Below are 22,097 nucleotides of genomic sequence, written 5' to 3' on the forward strand. Positions count from 1 at the left end.
ATCGCCATACTGGCATATCACCCGGCGTGATGGTATAGGGTGCCATTGGTTACACGTCTCGGTCACCTCCTGTTCGCATTCACAGCACTTTGGACAGTGGACGTTACATTTCAGATGTGTTACGACCCGTGGCTCTACCCTTCATTCGATCCCTGCGAAACCCTACATTTCAGCAGGATAATGCACGACCGCATGTTGCAGGTCCTGTACGGGCCTTTCTGATACAGAAAAATGTTCGGCTGTTGTCTGGCCAGCACATTCTCCAGATCTCTCACCAATTGAAAACGTCTGGTCCATGGTAGCCGAGCAACTGGCTCGTCACAATACGCCAGTCACTACTCTTGATGAACTGTGGTATCGTTTAAGCTGCATGGGCAGCTGTACTTGTACACGCCATCCAAGCTCTGTTAATGCCCAGGCGTATCAAGGCCGTTATTGCGGCCAGAGGTGGTTGTTCTGGGTACTGATTTCTCAGGATCTATGCACCCAAATTGCGTGAAAATGTAATCACATGTCAGTTCTAGTATAATATATTTGTCCAATGAATACCCGTTTATCATCTGCATTTCTTGTTGGTGTAGCAATTTTAATGGCTAGTAGTGTACAACACAGCTGCGAATCCTAATGCAGTACTGAGTTAATAAAAGCATGTCTTCTGGTCCAGACTGTATACCAATTAGGTCCCTGATGCGATAAAAACTAAACTCCGTCTGAACAGGCCTGGGAAGGCCCAACGGTACCGACTGGCCGCCGTGTCACCCTTAACACACAGGCGTCTCTGGATGCGGATATGGAGGGGCATGTGGTGAGCTCACCACTGTCCCGGCCGTACGTCCGTTCACGAGACAGGAGCCACTACATCTCACAAAGGGAGAGCCACGATGTTTGGAACGCGGATTTGCTTCAAACTTCGTGCACTCGTAGTACTCCATTAGGACAACAAAATGTGTAAGCAGTAGCGCGTACTTCTCAAGCGTTATTGAGAAAATCGGAATATCACTTCGGTCGGCAAATATATACCTGTGCGTGGCCATTTTTACCATGAGGCGTCGGCAGCCGAGTGGTTAGCGTCCAAGCCCCGTAATCACTGGATTGAGTCCCATTCGTCTGTTTTTTTATTTATTTTCAACACTGTCATTTTCTTATACTACTTATATTACAATTGATATAATGGAAAACATACGTGTAATTGGATGAACTTTTATTAAATTTACAAAGTTATTTGTCGGTGTACTAATTTTTATTATCACAAATAATATAATATTCGTAACTATCGACTAGTAAACGACCAAACGCATAAAGTGATACTGAAAGTGTATGCTCCGTCATTTGAGAAATCCCCTATACCTGGAAAGAGCCCGAAACGACTTGTTACCTTCACGTTTCGACCGGCACTGACGGCTTTCGAAAGATGTACAGTTAATCGTAGCTTTCGACATTACTAGTTGCAGGATGGTATTTTTCGTAAAAACATGGAAAACATAAAGTTAAACGGCACCAGCTGCGTTTAATAAATGCTATATTTCCGCACAACCAAGGTCTTTACCGCGGAAAAACAAACCTCGTAAACATTTTCAAAAACCTCCCTTTCAGACGGTAATTTGGAAGCAAACCATGCATGACGCAGTATTTGCTTAAAAATCGGCGCTGTTAATTGGTTATGCAGTATCGAGTGTATTTTAATAGCGTCTTCCGAGAAGTAATTTCCCGTTCTCTTTCGATTACATACGAACAATTTTGATGACACGTAAAAGCATACATTTTCAGTATCAGTTTATGCGTTTGGTCGTTTACTAGTCGATAATTATGATTAATACACTATTTGTGATAATAAAAATTAGTAGACTGCCAAATAACATTATAAATTTAATATAAGTTCATCCGATTACACGTATTTTTCCCATTATCAATTGTAATATAAATAGTAAAGAAAATAACTGTGCTGAAAATAAAAAAAGAACTGACGAATGGGACTCGATCCAGCGATTATGGGGCTTGAACGCCAACCACAACTTTTTTTTAAAATTTCATTTTGTTCTATATTGTTCGTTGAATTGGTTAATGGAGGACGTCCGATGACACCCGTACAATTGGTTCCTTGATCGGTTCCCTCAGTTCTTCTATTACAAAGGGTAGCTAACACTCTGACCGAAAACTTTTTTTTTTTTTTTTCGCTTTTGTTCGTTGCATCTGTTCGGGGCGGACGTCGTAAGACATCCATTGAAGTTCGTTGTTGATCGATTAACTCGGTTTTTTTTCTATTTATTTATTTATTTTTATTACAGAGGGTACGTAACCCTCTGACCGAACACGCTGAGCTACCGTGCCGGCACCACTCGACTACAGCCGCTTCATGGTAAAAATAACCACGCACAGATATACAGGGTGTTACAAAAAGGTACGGCCAAACTTTCAGGAAACATTCCTCACACACAAAGAAAGAAAATATGTTATGTGGATATGTGTCCGGAAACGCTTACTTTCCATGTTAGAGCTCATTTTGTTACTTATCTTCAAATCACATTAATCATGGAATGGAAACACGCAGCAACAGAACGTACCAGCGTGACTTCAAACACTTTGTTACAGGAAATGTTGAAAATGTCCTCCGTTAGCGATGATACATGCATCCACCCTCCGTCGCATGGAATCCCTGATGCGCTGATGCAGCCCTGGAGAATGATGTATTGTATCACAGCCGTCCACAATACGAGCACAAAGAGTCTCTACATTTGGTACCGGGGTTGCGTAGAAAAGAGCTTTCAAATGCCCTGCACACGCTGTACACGGTACGGAATCAACTGGTTCTCCCGTAGCACTCTCCATACAGTGACGTGGTCAACGTTACTTTGTACAGCAGAAACTTCTCTGACGCTGACATTAGGGTTATCGTCAACTGCACGAAGAATTGCCTCGTCCATTGCAGGTGTCCTCGTCGTTCTAGGTCTTCCCCAGTCGCGAGTCATAGGCTGGAATGTTCCGTGCTCCCTAAGACACCGATTGCTTCGAACGTCTTCCTGTCGGGAGACCTTCGTTCTGGAAATCTGTCTCGATACAAACGTACCGCGCCACGGCTATTGCCCCGTGCTAATCCATACATCAAATGGGCATCTGCCAACTCTGCATTTGTAATCATTGCACTGACTGCAAAACCACGTTCGTGATGAACACTAACCTGTTGATGCTACATACTGATGTGCTTGATGCTAGTACTGAAGGGCAATGAGTCGCATGTCAACACAAGCACCGAAGTCAACATTAGCTTCCTTCAACTGGGCCAACTGGCGGTGAATCGAGGAAGTACAGTACATACTGACGAAACTAAAATGAACTGTAACATGGAAATTAAGCGTTTCCAGACACATGTCCACATAACATCTTTTCTTTATTTGTGTGTGAGGAACGTTTCCCGAAAGTTTGGCCGTACCTTTTTGTAACACCCTGTATATTTGCCGACCGAAATTATCTTGCGATTTTCTCAGTAACGCTTGAGAAGTACGCGCTACTGCTTACTCATTTTGTTGTCCTCGTGCAGTACTACGAGTGTACAAAGTTTGCAGTAAATCTGCGTTCCAAACGTCTTGGCCTTCCCTTGTCAGTCAAGTAGCTCCTCAGTTTGCCTCACAAGGGCTGAGAGCAACCCGCTTGCCAATAGCGCTCGGCAGACCGGATGGTCACCCATCCAAGTGCTAGCCCAGCCCGACAGCGCTTCAATAATGTGATGGGAACCGGTGTTACCACTGCTACAGGGCCGTGTGATGATGCAACAGCTCCATACTTACAGTCATATACAACTGCTCGCTCGACGGAAGATCCGTACGCAAAGACTGGAAAGTTGCATAGGTCACACCAATATTCAAGAAAGGTAGTAGGGGTAATCCACTAAATTACAGGTCCATATCATTAACGTCGATATGCAGCATGATTTTAGAACATATATTGTGTTCGAACATTATGAATTACCTCGAAGAAAACGGTCTATTGACACACAGTCAACACGGATTAAGAAAAGATCGTTCTTGTAGAACACAACTAGCTCTTTACTCGCACGGAGCGTTCAGATTGATTCAGAATTTCTAAATTTCCGGAAGGTTTTTGACACTGTACCGCACAAGCGGCTTCTAGTGAAATTGCGTGCTTACGGAATATCGTCTCAGTTATGTCACTGGATTCGTGATTTCCTATCAGAGAGGTCACAGTTCATGGTAACTGATGGAAAGTCATCGAGTAAAACAGTAGAGATTTCTGTCGTTCCCCATGGTAGTGTTATAGGCCCTTAGCTGTTTCTTATCTGCATAAACGATTTGGGAGACAATCTAAGTAGCCCTGTTAGGTTGTTTGCAGATGACGCTGTCATTTATCGACTAATAAAGTCACCAGAAGATCAAAACAAATGCAAAACGATTTAGAAAAGATATCTGAATGGTGCTAAAATTGGCAGTTGACACTAAATAACGAAAAGTGTGAGATCATCCACATGAGTGCTAAAATGAATTCGGGATCTTTGCCTTTCGGGGGCAAGTGTTCTACCATGTGAGCTACCCAAGCTCAGATGGTAGAGCACTTTCCCGCGAAAGGCAAAGGTCTCGAGTTCGAGTCTCCGTCCGACGCACAGTTTTCATCTGCCAAGAAGTTTCATATCAGCGCACACTACGCTGCAGAGTGAAAATCTCATTCTAAAAGGAATTCGCTAAACTTCGGTTATGCGATAAATCAGTCTAATATAAAGGCCGTAAATTCAACTAAATACCTAGGAATTATACTTATGAACAGCTTAAATTGGAAGGAAAACATAGAAAATGTTGTGGGTAAGGCTAACCAAAGACTGCGTTTTATTGGCAGGACACTTAGTAAATGTAACACATCTACTAAGGAGACTGCCTTCACTAATCTTGTCCGTCCGTTTTTAGAATACTGCTGCGTGGTGTGGGATTCTCACCAGATAGGATTGACGGAGTACATCGAAAAAGTTCAAAGAAGGGCAGCACGTTTTGTATTATCTCGAAATAGAGGAGGGAGTGTCACTGAAATGATAGACGATTTGGGGTGGACAGAATTAAAACACAGTCGTTTTCGTTGCGGAGGAATCTTCTCACGAATTTGCAATCGTCAGCTTTCTCCTCCGAATCCGAAATTAGTTTGTTGATGCCGACCTATATACGAAGAAACGATCACCATGATAAAATAAGGGTAATCAGAGCACGCATGGAAAGATATAAGTATTCGTTCTTTCTGGCGCTATGCGAGAATGGAGTAATAGAGGATTGTGAAAGTGGTTCGATGAACGATCTGCCAGGCGCTTGAATGTGATTTGCAGAGTATCCATGTAGATGTAGATGTAGATGCCGTGCGGGACGGAGACAAGCTGGGGCGGCTCGATTATGCTCTGGGGAAGAATCACGTGGCCTTCCATGGGCCCAGTGGAGCTCGTGCTTCAAGGCACCATGACGGCCGAGGAGTGTCGGATACTGATTGCAGACCACGTACACCCCTTCACGACGCTCGTGTTTCCCGACGGCAGTGCCATTTTTCAGCAAGATAATGCGCCATGTCACAAGCCCAGGAGGGTGATGGAGTGGTTCGATGAACACAGTGGCGAGTTCCGAGTGACATGCTGCCCTTCCAACTCGCCAGATCTGAACTCGATCCAACACATCTGCGATGTGGTTGAACGTAGCGTCACAGCTCATAACCCTGGAATTCGCGGGAATTAGGTGGCTTGTCTTTGCAGATGTGGTGCCAACTCCCTCCAGCGCCCTACCAAGGCTCACTGCTTCCATTCCAAGACGCGTCGCCACTGTCATCCCCCCCCCCCCACCCCCGCAAGATGGACACACCGGCTATTAGGTGGGTGGTCATAATCTCCTGATGTCCCCATCTCTCTGTCCATCTCCATCTCCCTATCTTCTCTGCCTGTCGCCTCCTCCCTCCCCTCTCTGCACTTCTCCACCACCTCTTTCCATCCTCACGTTCCCCTCTCTCTGTCCACCTCCTTATTCCCCGTCTCTGGGTCCAATCCCTCCCCCTTTCTCTGTCCATCTTCCCCTGCCCCTCACTTTCACCTTGAGCCTTGTTTATTGTTACCGCAAATTCAGATTCCTTAGCACTATTCTAATCATATTGTGTTAAGCCACAAAAACAACTTCTGTGAAAACCGACTGTGAGGAAGAAAGCAAACCAACAAATTGTTGTGTACAATTTTTATTTAAATACACTCCTGGAAACTGAAATAAGAACACCGTGAATTCATTGTCCCAGGAAGGGGAAACTTTATTGACACATTCCTGGGGTCACATACATCACATGATCACACTGGCAGAACCACAGGCACATAGACACAGGCAACAGAGCATGCACAATGTCGGCACTAGTACAGTGTATATCCACCTTTCGCAGCAATGCAGGCTGCTATTCTCCCATGGAGACGATCGTAGAGATGCTGGATGTAGTCCTGTGGAACGGCTTGCCATGCCGTTTCCACCTGGCGCCTCAGTTGGACCAGCGTTCGTGCCGGACGTGCAGACCGGGTGAGACGACGCTTCATCCAGTCCCAAACATGCTCAATGGGGGACAGATCCGGAGATCTTGCTGGCCAGGGTAGTTGACTTACACCTTCTAGAGCACGTTGGGTGGCACGGGATACATGCGGACGTGCATTGTCCTGTTGGAACAGCAAGTTCCCTTGCCGGTCTAGGAATGGTAGAACGATGGGTTCGATGACGGTTTGGATGTACCGTGCACTATTCAGTGTCCTCTCGACGATCACCAGTGGTGTACGGCCAGTGTAGGAGATCGCTCCCCACACCATGATGCCGGGTGTTGGCCCTGTGTGCCTCGGTCGTATGCAGTCCTGATTGTGGCGCTCACCTGCACGGCGCCAAACACGCATACGACCATCATTGGCACCAAGGCAGAAGCGACTCTCATCGCTGAAGACGACACGTCTCCATTCGTCCCTCCATTCACGCCGTTCGCGACACCACTGGAGGCGGGCTGCACGATGTTGGGGCGTGAGCGGAAGACGGCCTAACGGTGTGCGGGACCGTAGCCCAGCTTCATGGAGACGGTTGCGAATGGTCCTCGCCGATACCCCAGGAGCAACAGTGTCCCTAATTTGCTGGGAAGTGGCTGTGCGGTCCCCTACGGCACTGCGTAGGATCCTACGGTCTTGGCGTGCATCCGTGCGTCGCTGCGGTCCGGTCCCAGGTCGACGGGCACGTGCACCTTCCGCCGACCACTGGCGACAACATCGATGTACTGTGGAGACCTCATGCCCACTATACGCCCTCGCTCAAAGTCCGTCAACTGCTCATACGGTTCACGTCCACGCTGTCGCGGCATGCTACCAGTGTTAAAGACTGCGATGGAGCTCCGTATGCCACGGCAACCTGGCTGACACTGACGGCGGCGGTGCACAAATGCTGCGCAGCTAGCGCCATTCGACGGCCAACACCGCGGTTCCTGGTGTGTCCGCTGTGCCGTGCGTGTGATCATTGCTTGTACAGCCCTCTCGCAGTGTCCGGAACAAGTATGGTGGGTCTGACACACCGGTGTCAATGTGTTCTTTTTTCCGTTTCCAGGAGTGTATATGTATAGTAAGAAAGAATATAAATCGGATAAACAGTTTTTGTAACGAAACTTCCTGGCAGATTAAAACTGTGTGTCGTCCTGAGTGGCCGAGCGGTTCTAGGCGCCACAGTCTGTACCCGCACGACCGCTATGGTCGCACGTTCGAATCCTGCCTCGGGCATGGCTGTGTGTGATGTCCGTAGGGTACTTAGGTTTAACTAGTTCTAAGTTCTAGGGGACTGATGACCTCAGAAGTTAAGTCCCATAGAGCCCAGAGCCATTTGAACCATTTTTTGAAAAATGTGTGCCGGACTGAGACTCGAACTCAGGACCTTCGCATTTCGCGGGCAAGTGCTGTACTAACTGAGTTACCCAAGCACGACCCACGACCCGTTCTCATAGCTTTAATTCCGCCAGTGTCTCGTCTCTTACCTTCCAAGCTTCACAGAAGCTCTCCTGCCAAACTTGCAGAACTAGCACTCCTGGAAGAAAGGATATTGCGGAGACATGGCTTTGCCACAGTCTGGGGGATGTTTCCAGAATGAAAACTGGCGGAAGTAAACCTGTGAGTGATGCTTAGGTAGCTCAGTTGTCGGAGGGTTAGCTGCCCTCTGTAATAAAGAACGGATCAACGATCAACTTGAACAGGTGTCACGGGACGTCCGCCCCGGACAAATGCAACGAACATTAACGAACAAAATGAGATCAACAAGGGAAAAAAGTTGGTAGAGTACTTGCCCGCCAGATGAAAAGGTCCCGAGTTCGAGTCTCGGTCCGGCTCACAGTTTTAATCTGCCGGGAAGTTTCATATCAGCGCACAATCTGCTGCAGAGTGAAAATTTCATCCTGGAATTTTTGTAATTATTTAAATTCCATGCTAGCGTAGTTGAAACAGACTGTGAGAAACAAAACAACGGCCCCTACCGCCGGAGGTAAGAGTCCTCCCTAGAGCGTGTGTGTGTGTGTGTGTGTGTGTGCTGTCTGTTTTTTCGAACATTATATAGCGTCAAGTGTACTTTTGAAAACAGCCAATTATTCAGAGGTAACTTTCACCTTATTATCTTGAGAACCAGAAACTACTTTAATTCCTGTGTGAATGTTAATACATGAGGCAAGATTCGCGAATAAAGGCTTTGCTCTCGTTCTGAATCAGTAGAAGCGAATTACTTTGTGTGGTGTCACCGCCAGACACCACACTTGCTAGGTGGTAGCTTAAATCGGCCGCGGTCCATTAGTACATGTCGGACCCGCGTGTCGCCACTGTGTGATCGCAGACCGAGCGCCACCACACGGCAGGTCTCGAGAGACGTACGAGAACTCGCCCCAGTTGTACGACGACGTTGCTAGCGACTATACTGACGAAGCCTTTGCTCTCATTTGCCGAGAGACAGAATAGCCTTCAGCTAAGTTAATGGCTACGACTTAGCAAGGCGCCAATTGTATCAGTGCATGTATCTTACGAGTCTCATTTGTATAGTCAAGAGAGATGTACCAAAGGAAGCATTAAAAGTTAAGTATATTCCAAAGCTACGTATTTTATTTATAGCAGTCATAACTTATCCTGTTCCAGACTTGACGCCAGTCGGCGTGTGTGTACGCGTGCCTTTCGGCTTCCTTCTCAGTGTGGCGTAGCTAGCTTGTTACGCCACAACACTGCATATACAGGGTGATTCACGAAGATACGTAAATATTTCAGTATGTTTTTCTACAAGTAAAACTAAAGAAAAAGTTCATATACACATAGATCCGCAAATGTTTATTTTCGGAGTTACGGCTAATAAAAGATTTTGCCTGAAATGTAGCAAACAAAAAAGGTTCAAATCGCTCTGAGCACTATGGGACTTAACTTCTAAGATCATCAGTCCCCTAGAACTTAGAACTACTTAAACCTAACTAACCTAAGGACATCACACACATCCATGCCCGAGGCAGGATTCGAACCTGCGACCGTAGCGGCCGCGCGTTTCCAGACTGTAGCGCCTAGAAACGCTCGGCCACTCCGGCTGGCTGAAATGTAGCAACTTCGCTACTCTGAAGCCATTACAAAACTGTACGAGGTTAAAGTAAAGCACGATTTCCATTTATTTTGTTGTTATAGGTCTGATGAATCTAATAAAACATGTCCCAGATGTGTATCTGCAGTAGTTTCCAGAACATCCACAGAAACAAAGACGTAATTGCGTAAAATTTTTAATTTATTAACTCGCCTCCCGAACAGGCCATGAAGGTAGAGGTACCGACAGACCATCGTGTCATCCTGAGCCCACAGGTCTCACTGGATGCGGAATCGGTGAGGCATGTGTTCAGCACACCGCTCTCTCGGCCGTATCTCAGTTCAAGAGACCGGAGCCGCTACTTCTCAGTCACGTTGCTCCTCAGTTTGCCTCACAAGGGCTGAGTGCACCCCGCTTGCCAACGGCGCTCGGCAGACCGAATGGTCACCCATCCTAGTGCTAGCCCAGCCCGACAGCGCTTAACTTCGGTGATGTGACGGGAACCGGTGTTACCACTGCGGCAAGGCCGTTGGCAATTTACTAACTACTTGGCCGAATTTGTTTTTTAAATGCCAGACAATTGCGCAAAGTTTTCAACAGAAGATGTAGAGAATACAGGGTGATTCAAAAAGAATACCACAAATTTAAAAATGTGTATTTAATGAAAGAAACATAATATAACCTTCTGTTATACATCATTACAAAGAGTATTTAAAAAGGTTTTTTTCACTCAAAAACAAGTTCAGAGATGTTCAATATGGCCCCCTCCAGACACACGAGCAATATCAACCCGATACTCCAACTCGTTCCACACTCTCTGTAGCATATCAGGCGTAACAGTTTGGATAGCTGCAGTTATTTCTCGTTTCAAATCATCAATGGTGGCTGGGAGAGGTGGCCGAAACACCATATCCTCAACATACCCCCATAAGAAAAAATCGCAGGGGGTAAGATCAGGGCTTCTTGGAGGCCAGTGATGAAGTGCTCTGTCACGGGCTGCCTGGCGGCCGATCCATCGCCTCGGGCAGTTGACGTTCAGGTTTTATAACTAACCTTTTTCGTAGGACTCTCCATACAGTTGATTGTGGAATTTGCAGTTCTCGGCTAGCTCTGCGAGTCGATTTTCCTGGGCTGCGAACAAATGCTTGCTGGATGCGTGCTACATTTTCATCACTCGTTCTCGGCCGTCCAGAACTTTTCCCTTTGCACAAACACCCATTCTCTGTAAACTGTTTATACCAACGTTTAATACACCACCTATCAGGAGGTTTAACACCATACTTCGTTCGAAATGCACGCTGAACAACTGTCGTCGATTCACTTCTGCCGTACTCAATAACACAAAAAGCTTTCTGTTGAGCGGTCGCCATCTTAGCATCAACTGACGCTGACGCCTAGTCAACAGCGCCTCAAGCGAACAAATGTACAACTAAATGAAACTTTATAGCTCCCTTAATTCGCCGACAGATAGTGCTTAGCTCTGCCTTTTGTCGTTGCAGAGTTTTAAATTCCTAAAGTTGTGGTATTCTTTTTGAATCACCCTGTATAATTTTGGAAAAATAATGGTAATAACGTTAACTGAATCTATATGAATGTGCCAGATAATCTGCCTTTTGTTAATACCATGGCAAACGTGAATTCATATTAAACCGAAAAAAATGAAGCTCACTGTTAAGGAAGTTGTACAGTGTACATACAATTTCACAGCACATTAACAATAAATGTTCAAAAATGTCTCCAGCGAGTTCAATGCATTTAGCTGCACATATATGAACCGATTTTGTTGCTCGTTTCAGTTTCACAGTGTTGTTCTAATTTCGCCTATTGCATTCATAATGCGACCAAGTAATGCCTCACGTCTATTGACTTTGTCCTCATAAACTATGTTTTTCATCCATCTCCATACCCAAAAATCCATTGGTGTTAAATCGGGCGAACTGGGTGGCCACAGACGTGTAGCACCATCCCTATTTCATAAATAATCTACAAACTACAACAGTTACTATGTGGTTTCACTTAAATGCACTGTTGTTATTATGTTCTTTCACTGAACAATACAGAAAACTAACTCGTTTCAACGTTAGGATACGGCTGAAACAACTCACTAACGGTTTCCAACAATGACATAAACGTTTCTACATTCTTAATGGAAAGTAAAAAAATTTACTTGTATAATAATCTTCGTTTCTCTGCATGTTCTGGAAAACTACTGCAGATACACGTCTGGGACATGTTTTATTAGATTCACCAGACCAATAACAACAAAAGAAATTAAAATCGAGCTTTACTTTAACCTCGCACAGTTTTGCGATAGCTTCATATTAGCGAAGTTGCTAAATTTCCGGCCAAATCTTTTAATAGCCGTAAATCCTCAGCTGAACATTTGCGGACCTACGTTTATACGGACTGTTGTCTTCAGTTTTACTTGTAGAATAACATATTAAAACATTTGCATATCTTCGTCACTCACCGTGTATAGTAAATGTTTTCTGTTATTTATTGTTAAGTATAATACTTTTTGCACTTACGAAACGTTAAAAATAAGAGTTTCACAGATATTTTGATATTTCAGTATCTTGACAGTTCTTTACTAAGATGTTACATATTACGTACATTTAATATACATAGAATCTATGTGCATCCCAACGTTTATTAGAGTAACGTGTAAAAATTTGAAGAATATCGATCAAGAATTTTTCGAATTTTTTTGCTACAACGTTTCATCTTTATATGTGGAATATGTATTTTTGTATTACAGTTTGACGCTCCGGTATACATACCAAAACATGAGCATATTCGAATGCAATCTTGTGTTAAAATTTTAAAGTATTCGGCGAAGAAAGTTCGGGGATTTGAGTTTGAACAAACGAATATTTACATTTTTATTTAATAGCTTTATGAAATTTAGTCTTTGTTAAGTGTGAGCGGAATGGAAATAGGTGACGCGTCGTGTATTGTTGACCGGGTAGACACACCGTAGATTGAACAACACGCCAGTCTGATAATGGCACTCAGTGTAGGTGCGAAGCTCCCTCCATGCATTTGATTGGGAGCGCCCGTATGAGCATGTATATGCATGTCTCCATGTTTATGTATGTGCGATCATCTACATAGAAATGGAATGCGTGTGAGTTAGCGGGAACATTGTCCACACTCTGCTTCAGGGTGCGATTCACAGGGCCTCGTCCTGATAGAAGGGGGCACCCCAGTTCACGGGTCAGAGATTTGAAGCAGCTTCTTCCTATCGCCTAACGTTTTATGTCGGAATGTGTCTCGCAAACACTAAAGCTGCAGTAGTATCAGACTGCACATTAAAATGGCTTAGACATGACAGAGAGAATATTTCACCCGTACTTCGCGAGAACATTGGTCTTTATCTATTATACTTCGAAGAAAACAGTCTACTTACACACAGCCTACACGGATTTAGAAAACATCGTTCTTGTGAAACACAATTACACTACCGACCATTAAAATTGCTACACCACGAAAGTGACGTGCTGCAGACGCGAAATTTAACCGACAGGAAGAAGATGTCCTGAAATGCAAATGATTAGCTTTTCAGAGCATTCACACAAGGTTGGCGCCGGTGGCGACACCGACAACGTGCTGACACGAGGAAAGTTTCCAACCGATTTCTCATACACAAACAGCAGTTGACCGGCGTTGCCTGCTGAAACGTTCTTGTGGTGCCTCGTGTAAGGAGGAGAAATGCGTACCATCACGTTTCCGACTTACATAAAGGTCGGATTGTAGCCTATCGCGATGGCGGTTTATCGTATCGCGACATTGCTGCTCGCGTTGGTCGAGATCCAATGACTGTTAGCAGAATATGGAATCGGTGGGTTCAGGAGGGTAATACGGAACGCCGTGGTGGATCCCAACGGCCTCGTATCACTAGCAGTCGAGATGGCAGGCATCTTATCCGCACGGCTGTAACGGATCGTGCAGCCACGTCTCGATCCCTGAGTCAGCAGCTGGGGACGTTTGCAAGACAACAGCCATCTGCACGAACAGTTCGACGAGGTTTGCAGCAGCATGGACTATCAGCTCGGAGACCGTGGCTGCGGTTACCCTTGACGCTGCATCACAGACAGGAGCGCCTGCGATGGTGTACTCAACGACGAACCTGGGTGCACGAATGGCAAAACGTCATTTTTTCGGATGAATCCAGGTTCTGTTTACAGCATCATGATGGTCGCATCCGTGTTTGGCGACATTGCGGTGAACGCACATTGGAAGCGTGTATTCGTCATCGCCATACTGGTGTATCACCCGGCGTGATGGTATGGGGTGCCATTGGTTACACGTCTCGGTCACCTCTTGTTCGCATTGACGACACTTTGAACAGTGTACGTTACTTTTCAGATGCGTTACGACCCGTGGCTCTACCCTTCATTCGATCCCTGCGAAACCCTACAATTCAGCAGGATAATGCACGACCGCATGTTGCAGGTCCTGCACGGGCCTTTCTGGATACAGAAAATCTTAGACTGCTGCCCTGGCCAGCACATTCTCCAGATCTCTCACCAACTGAAAACGGCTGGTCAGTGTTGGCCGAACAACTGGCTCGTCACAATACGCCAGTCACTACTGTTGATGAACTGTGGTATCGTGTTGAAGCTAAATAGGCAGCTGTACCTGTACACGCCATCCAAGCTCTGTTTGACTCAATGCCCAGGCGTATCAAGGCCGTTATTACGGCCAGAGGTGGTTGTTCTGGGTACTGATTTCTCAGGATCTATGCACCCAAATTGCGTGAAAATGTAATCACATGTCATTTCTAGTACAATATATTTGTCCAGTGAATGCACGTTTATCATCTGCATTTCTTCTTGGTGTAGCAGTTTTAATGGACATTAGTGTAGCTCTTTACTCGCCCGAAGTGTTGAGTGCAACTGACAAGGGATTTCAAACCGATACCGTATTTCTGGATTTCCGAAAGGCTTTCGACACTATATCACACAAGTGGCTTATGGAATATCGTGTCACTTATGAGACTGGATTTGTGATTTCCTGTCAGAGAGGTCACAGTTCCTAGTAATTGACGGAAAGTCATCGAGTAAAACAGAAGTGATATCTGGCGTTCCCGAACTTAGTATTATAGGCCCTTTGCTTTCCTTGTCTGTATAAACGATTTGCGCAGCCGCCTTAGGTTGTTTGCAGATGATCCTGTCGTTTATCGTCTAGTAAAGGCATCAGAAGGTCAAAAAAAATTGCAAAACGATTTAGCAAAGATATCTGTGTGGTGCGAAAATTGGTAAGTGACCCTAAATAGTGAAAAGTGCGAGGTCATTCACACGAGTGCTAAAAGGAATCCGTGAAACTTCGGTTACACGATAAATCAGTGAAATCTGAAGGCCGTAAATTCAACTAAATACCTAGGAGCTACAATTACGAACATCTGAAATTGGAAGAAAATGTTGTGGGGAAGGCAAACCAAAGGCTGCGTTTTATCGGCAGCACACTTAGAAATTGTAACAGATCTAATAAAGAGACCCTGCCTATACTACGCTTGTCCGTTCTCTTTTAGAATACTGCTGCGCGGTGTGGGATCCTTACCAGACGGGATTGACGCAGTACGTCGAAAAAGTTCAAAGAAGGACAGCACATTTTGCATTATCGCGAAATATGGGAGAGAGTGTCACTGAAACGATACAGGATTTGAGCTGGACATCAACAAAACAGAGGCGTTTTTCGCTGCGGCGGAAACTTCTGACGAAATTCGAATCACCAACTTTCTCCTCCGAATGCGAACATATTTTGTTTACGCCGACCTACATTGGGAGAAACGATCACCAGAATAAAATAAGTGAAATCAGAGCTAGCACGGAAAGATATAGGTGTTCGTTTCTTCCGCGCGCTGTACGAGACTGAATTATAGAGAATTCTTCGATGAAGCCTTTGCCAGGCACTTAAATGTGATTTGCAGATAACGCATGTAGATGTAGATGTACCGATATAACACGAGGGAAATTGCAGATTCGTGCCAACACTGAATGATACTAGATATTGTAGTATCAAATGGTTCAAATGGCTCTGAGGACTATGGGACTCAACATCTGAGGTCATCGGTCCCCTAGAACTTAGAACTACTTAAACCTAACTAACCTAAGGACATCACACACATTCATGCCAGAGGCAGGATTCGAACCTGCGACCGTAGCAGTCACGCGGTTCCGGACTGAAGTGCCTAGAACCGCACGGCCACCACGGCCGGCTATTGCAGTATCAGAAGAGTTGTTTATTTATATAGTATAGTTTATTACGATAACAGTTTTTAATACGAGATGAATTTTAAAAACGCGTTCAACTTTCATAATGCTATCTGGGGCATAATGCATCTTATTTCACTCAGTTTGTGGCATTCTCTTTCAACGTCTTTGGAAGTATGATATGCTTTAATGTACGTGTTTGAGAATTATATGTTTCATAATTAGTATTGTCATTTGAATTACCATTTTAGCATTCACAAATGAATTTCCTTCTGTGAGACTACTTGCCAGAAGAGGTGGAGAGCAAATTGCTCCTTGACAGTTGTACTGCATCTGTCGCATACTATAGTCCTTTTATACCTGTATCTGTTTCGATAGCCTTCACTGATCACTTGCCAACAGCAACCCACGACCCCCTGCCCACTGTAGAATTGACAAATCATAAATACATTTTCCGGTTTGTCCGACCATGACGAAGAAGCATATCCGTCTTGGTTTCGCAATGAAATACTTGAGGAGATTGATTTTTCCATCGTAGTCATAAGGTCCGATGACCCTAGTAAATTCGGCCCGCCCAAAGATAGAAGTGATGCTGCTGTCGAAGATACATCTGCGTGAGCCGTTACGTCGTTTACAGTTGTGAATGAAGTGGATGTGTTCTCTATTACTTCCTGCCTTTTCGAGGAAGAGGAACACGAATTTTCCATGTTTTGGATTTTGTGCGAATTTTCTATAAAAATTTTAATGATTTTATAATTGTTCTTATATTGGTTTTGCCTGAAGACGTTATGTGACCAATTGCTTTGGAATTTGAACGTATTGCAAAAACCAAATCTTTAGGGTAGCGGAAGATATATTGGAGAGGTACAGTTTCCAGACTATGACCCTAGCGAACCATGTAATAGCCTGTTAACATATTTTCTTGCTCCATTTTGAAATGATACGATGGTTGCCCAGAAAGTAAAGTACGGCATTTCTTCTTCAACAATTCTTTATTGAACATAACGAGAATTAAGAAACTTCCTGGCAGATTAAAACTGTGTGCCGGACCCAGACTCGAACTCGGGAAGTTTACCTTTGCGGGCAAGTGCTCTACCATCGGTGAAGTTTGGAAGGTAGGAGACGAGGTGCTGGCAGAACTGAAGATGTGAGGGCGGATCGTGAGTCGTGCCCGCGAAAGGCAAAGGTCCCGAGTTCGAGTCTCGATCCGGCACACAGTTTTAATCTGCCAGGAAGTTTCACATCATTGAGTGAAAATCTCATTCTGATAATGAGAATTAAACACACGAAATAATGGTGTTTTATCTACACACTATTTTTCCACGTAATCTATGGCCTTCCTCCAGTGCGAAACAAGGGCGTGTATGCCCTGTCGGTACCAATCCAAGTCCTAGTGGCGGAGCCAGTGCTTCGCTGTGTGAATCACCTCCTCATCATCCTCAAAATGTCTTCCACGAATGGCATCTTTTAATGGCCCAAACAAGTGGAAGTCCGAGGGGGATAGGTCAGGGCTGTAAGGTGGATGGGGTAACACTGTCCAACCCTGTTTTGCTAGGTTTTCAGCAGTCCTCAGACTTGCGTAGGGCCGAGCGTTATCGTGTTGGAGCAAAACATCTCCTGGGTTGCTGTGGCGCCGAAGCCACCTGAAGCGCGTCTTGAGTTTCGTTAATGTATTGACATATGATTGTGAATTGATGGTAGCGCCTCTTGGCATCACATCAATGAGAATCACACCTTCACAGTCCCAGACCACGGTGATGATGACCTTAACGACGGAAGCAGTTGCTCTGAATGTTTTCTTCTGTGGGGAGTCGGAACGGCGCCATTCCATCGACTGTTGTTTTGTTTCGGTCTCAAAATGGAGAACCCAGGTTTCATTACCTGTCACAATTTGGAACATAAAGGCCTCCCCCATCAGCTTCACAACTTTGCAACTAATCAATACAAATGTTTTTTTCTGTGCGTTTTGTGATCCACCGTTAAACACCGCTGGACCCATCCCGCATACACTTTTGTATATCCCTGACTGCGGATAACTGCACCCACACTTCCTTTGCTGTTTGACAGATGCAGCGCCAACGGCCGAGTCGTAATGCGTCTGTCCTCGTGAATGACGGCATCATCTCGCTGCAACATGTCAGGTGTGACAGCCGTGGATGGTCCCCCCGACCGCTGCAAATCGTGGAGCTCCGCCGAACCGCCTTCTGATGACCCCCCTCCGTGCCCAGCGACTGACTGTACTTCTGTCGACAGCAGATACTCCGTAGGCTATGCACAAGTGTTTATGAATATTGCCCAGAGTTTCTTTCTCTGCAGTGAGAAATTCAATGACGGCACGTTGCTTGCAACGCACATCACCTACAGACGCCATTTTGAAACTGACCTGCAGCTGCGCTGTCTGTCGGAAGTGACGGGAACTTGGCGCGCTCACTCTGCAGACTTGATGCAAGATACGAGGGCAGTTCAATAAGTAATGCAACACATTTTTTTTCTCGGCCAATTTTGGTTGAAAAACCGGAAATTTCTTGTGGAATATTTTCAAACATTCCCGCTTCGTCTCGTATAGTTTCATTGACTTCCGACAGGTGGCAGCGCTGTACGGAGCTGTTAAAATGGCGTCTGTAACGGATGTGCGTTGCAAACAACGGGCAGTGATCGAGTTTCTTTTGGCGGAAAACCCGGGCATCTCAGATATTCATAGGCGCTTGCAGAATGTCTACGGTGATCTGGCAGTGGACAAAAGCACGGTGAGTCGTTGGGCAAAGCGTGTGTCATCATCGCCGCAAGGTCGAGCAAGACTGTCTGATCTCCCGCGTGCGGGCCGGCCGTGCACAGCTGTGACTCCTGCAATGACGGAGCGTGCAAACACACTCATTCGAGATGATCGACGGATCACCATTAAACAACTCAGTGCTCAACTTGACATCTCTGTTGGTAGTGCTGTCACAATTGTTCACCAGTTGGGATATTCAAAGGTTTGTTCCCGCTGGGTCCCTCGTTGTCTAACCGAACACCATAAAGAGGAAAGGAGAACCATCTGTGCGGAATTGCTTGCTCGTCATGTGGCTGAGGGTGACAATTTCTTGTCAAAGATTGTTACCGGCGATGAAACATGAGTTCATCACTTCGAACCTGAAACAAAACGGCAATCAATGGAGTGGCGCCACACCCACTCCCCTACCAAGAAAAAGTTTAAAGCCTTACCCTCAGCCGGTAAAGTCACGGTTACAGTCTTCTGGGACGCTGAAGGGGTTATTCTGTTCGATGTCCTTCCCCATGGTCAAACGATCAACTCTGAAGTGTATTGTGCTACTCTTCAGAAATTGAAGAAACGACTTCAGCGTGTTAGTAGGCACAAAAATCTGAACGAACTTCTCCTTCTTCATGACAACGCAAGACCTCACACAAGTCTTCGCACCCGAGAGGAGCTCACAAAACTTCAGTGGACTGTTCTTCCTCATGCACCCTACAGCCCCGATCTCGCACCGTCGAATTTCCATATGTTTGGCCCAATGAAGGACATAATCCCTGGGAGGCACTACGCGGATGATGAAGAAGTTATTGATGCAGTACGACGTTGGCTCCGACATCGACCAGTGGAATGGTACCGTGCAGGCATACAGGCCCTCATTTCACGGTGGCATAAGGCCGTAGCATTGAATGGAGATTACGTTGAAAAATAGTGTTGTGTAGCTAAAAGATTGGGGAATAACCTGGTGTATTTCAATGCTGAATAAAACAACCCCTGTTTCAGAAAAAAAATGTGTTGCATTACTTACTGAACTGCCCTCGGATAACAAAGACGTAACGTTTGCCATTCGTAGCACTGTTTTTGACAGAGAAAAAGAAGTTGGACCATTACGGAGGGGAGTAGCTCACAATTGATGCACCTCTTACATTAACAACAGACAGCCGAAGGTCATTAGTCACAGTCTTCAGAATACCTATAATGTGGGGGCTGAGTGGGGTACGATCAAATGGGGGGTGCCATAGGGATCAGTGTTGGGGCCGCTCCTGTTCCTTATTCACATAAATAATATGCCCTCTAGTATTACGGGTAACTCTAAAATGTTTCTGTTTGCTGATGACACTAGCTTGGTAGTAAAGGATGTTGTGTGCAACATTGGTTCGGTTTCAAACCGTGCAGTTCATAAGTTCATGGCTTATAAAAAATAAACTAACGCTAAATCACAGTAAGACTCAGTTTCTAGAGTTTCTAACACACAATTCAACAAAATCTGACGTTTTAATTTGACAGAATGGGCATATGATTAGTGAAACTGATTATATGAAATTTCTAGGTGCTCAGATAGACAGTAAACTGTCGTGGAAAGCCCACGTTCAGGATCTTGTTAAAAGACTTAATGCTGCTATTTTTACTATTCAAACTATATCTGAAGTAAGTGATACTTCGACACGAAAATTAGTCTACTTTGCGTATTTTCATTCTGTTATGTCGTATGTTATTATACTATTTTCGGGTATTTCTTCCTATTCTCAAAGGATATTTTTGGCTCAGAAACGGGCGGTTCGGCGAACAATTAGTGTCATTTCGCGAACCTCTTGTCGACCCCTGATCATTAAACTGCATTTTCTCACATTGGCCTCTTAATATATATATTCCTTACTGTCTTTTCTTGTTAACAATTATCAATCAGCTCATTCCCTAGAATTTTATCACTTACTACTTTTATGTTGTAATTTTATGTTCTGGCGCGTTCCACGACCTTGGAGATTTGCTCCTCAATTTGGTCCCGTGGACGTGGAAAAAAAATAAATAAAAAATAGAAACAGTAGTGAATATCAATTCAACATGTTGAAACAATGTCACATCGCTAAGTTTACCGACAATACTTATCGCACACTCACAAGATGACGGGCAACAGCTGTGGACGAAGAAAGTTCTGTCACTCAATAATTAGCGGAGTTCTGTAAACTGTTTTAGACTCTCAAGTAGCACTCTGTTACCTGTGTGGAACTTCAGCTGTGAGGAAAACAAAACTATAGAAATTTCGGACCTTTGCTAGTTTTTCTCAGATTCTTCCGAAATTAAGCGTTTAATCGAAAAAGTCGATATTGCGAAGTATGTACAGCGTTGAATTCTGCATCGAATCATGAATAATGGGTTAGCATGAATATTTTGTTACGTATAGTGCTCTAGATTTAGTCTTTCAACAGTTTTTAATGACACGTTCACTCTGAGTTCATGTGTGACTTGCTGTGACAGTCCTGTAGTGAAAATAAATAAAATCATTTATTTTAGCAGCAAAATTCGTGGTACTTTGTTTCTGGAAAGATAACATGTTCAAAGCAAATTGGTACATGATTCAAGGACAGTCGTATTAGCCATGAAGAAATACGAGGTGTGGCTAGAAAAAAACCGGACTAGTACTGGTGAAACAATAAAACGAATGCAATAAGGCTGAAAGTCGCGTGGCCTGTCACGTGACTCTCGCTCCGCCTACTGCTCGAGTTTCATCTGCCTCCTGCACTCAGTCTGCCCGTGGCGTCTGTTTTAAGTAGTTGACGTTTTGTCTGTGCGTCGGAAAATGTTGAAATGTTGAGAAAGAACAGCGTGTTAACATCAAATTTGGTTTCAAACTAGGAAAATCTGCAAGTGAAACGTTTGTAATGTTACAACAAGTGTACGGCGATGATTGTTTATCGCGAACACAAGTGTTTGAGTGGTTTAAACGATTTAAAGATGGCCGCGAAGACACCAGTGATGACACTCGCACTGGCAGACCATTGTCAGCAAAAACTGATGCAAACATTGAAAAAATCGGTAAACTTGTTCGACAAGATCGCCGTTTAACAATCAGAGCAGTGTCTGAGTTAACAGGAGTTGACAAGGAAAGTGTTAGGCAGATTCTTCATGAAAGTTTCAACATGAACAAAGTGTGTTCAAAAATGGTTCCAAAGTGTCTCACAATTGAACAGAAGGAACGCCGAAGAATTATTTGTTCTGACATCCTGGAAAACATTGAAAGTGATCCCACCTTCTTACAAAATGTTATTACTTGCGATGAATCGTGGTTTTTTACTTACGATCCCGAAACTAAACGCCAATCGATGCATTGGAAAACTCCTGGTTCTCCACGACAAAAAAAAGCACGAATTTCAAAATCGAAATTCAAGGCAATGATGATTGTTTTTTTGACATCAAAGGGATTGTGCACATTGATTGGGTACCAGAGGGACAAACAGTGAATCGGCATTACTACATTAGCGTCCTGGCTACCCTACGTGAGCGAGTACGGAAAAAAACGGAACGATTTGTGGAGAAAAAAGTCATGGATCCTTCACCAAGACAATGCCC

General features: G+C 44.7%; 1 pseudogene; it reads right to left on the reverse strand.

Moving 5' to 3' along the window:
• Positions 1 to 9,979: 9,979 nt before the first annotated feature.
• LOC126215399 (5S ribosomal RNA) lies at positions 9,980 to 10,097 on the reverse strand (annotated as a pseudogene).
• Between the last annotated feature and the right edge of the window lie 12,000 nt (positions 10,098 to 22,097).

The sequence above is a fragment of the Schistocerca nitens genome, chromosome 12 (assembly GCF_023898315.1).
Source record: "Schistocerca nitens isolate TAMUIC-IGC-003100 chromosome 12, iqSchNite1.1, whole genome shotgun sequence".
NCBI classification, from domain to species: Eukaryota; Metazoa; Arthropoda; class Insecta; order Orthoptera; family Acrididae; genus Schistocerca; species Schistocerca nitens.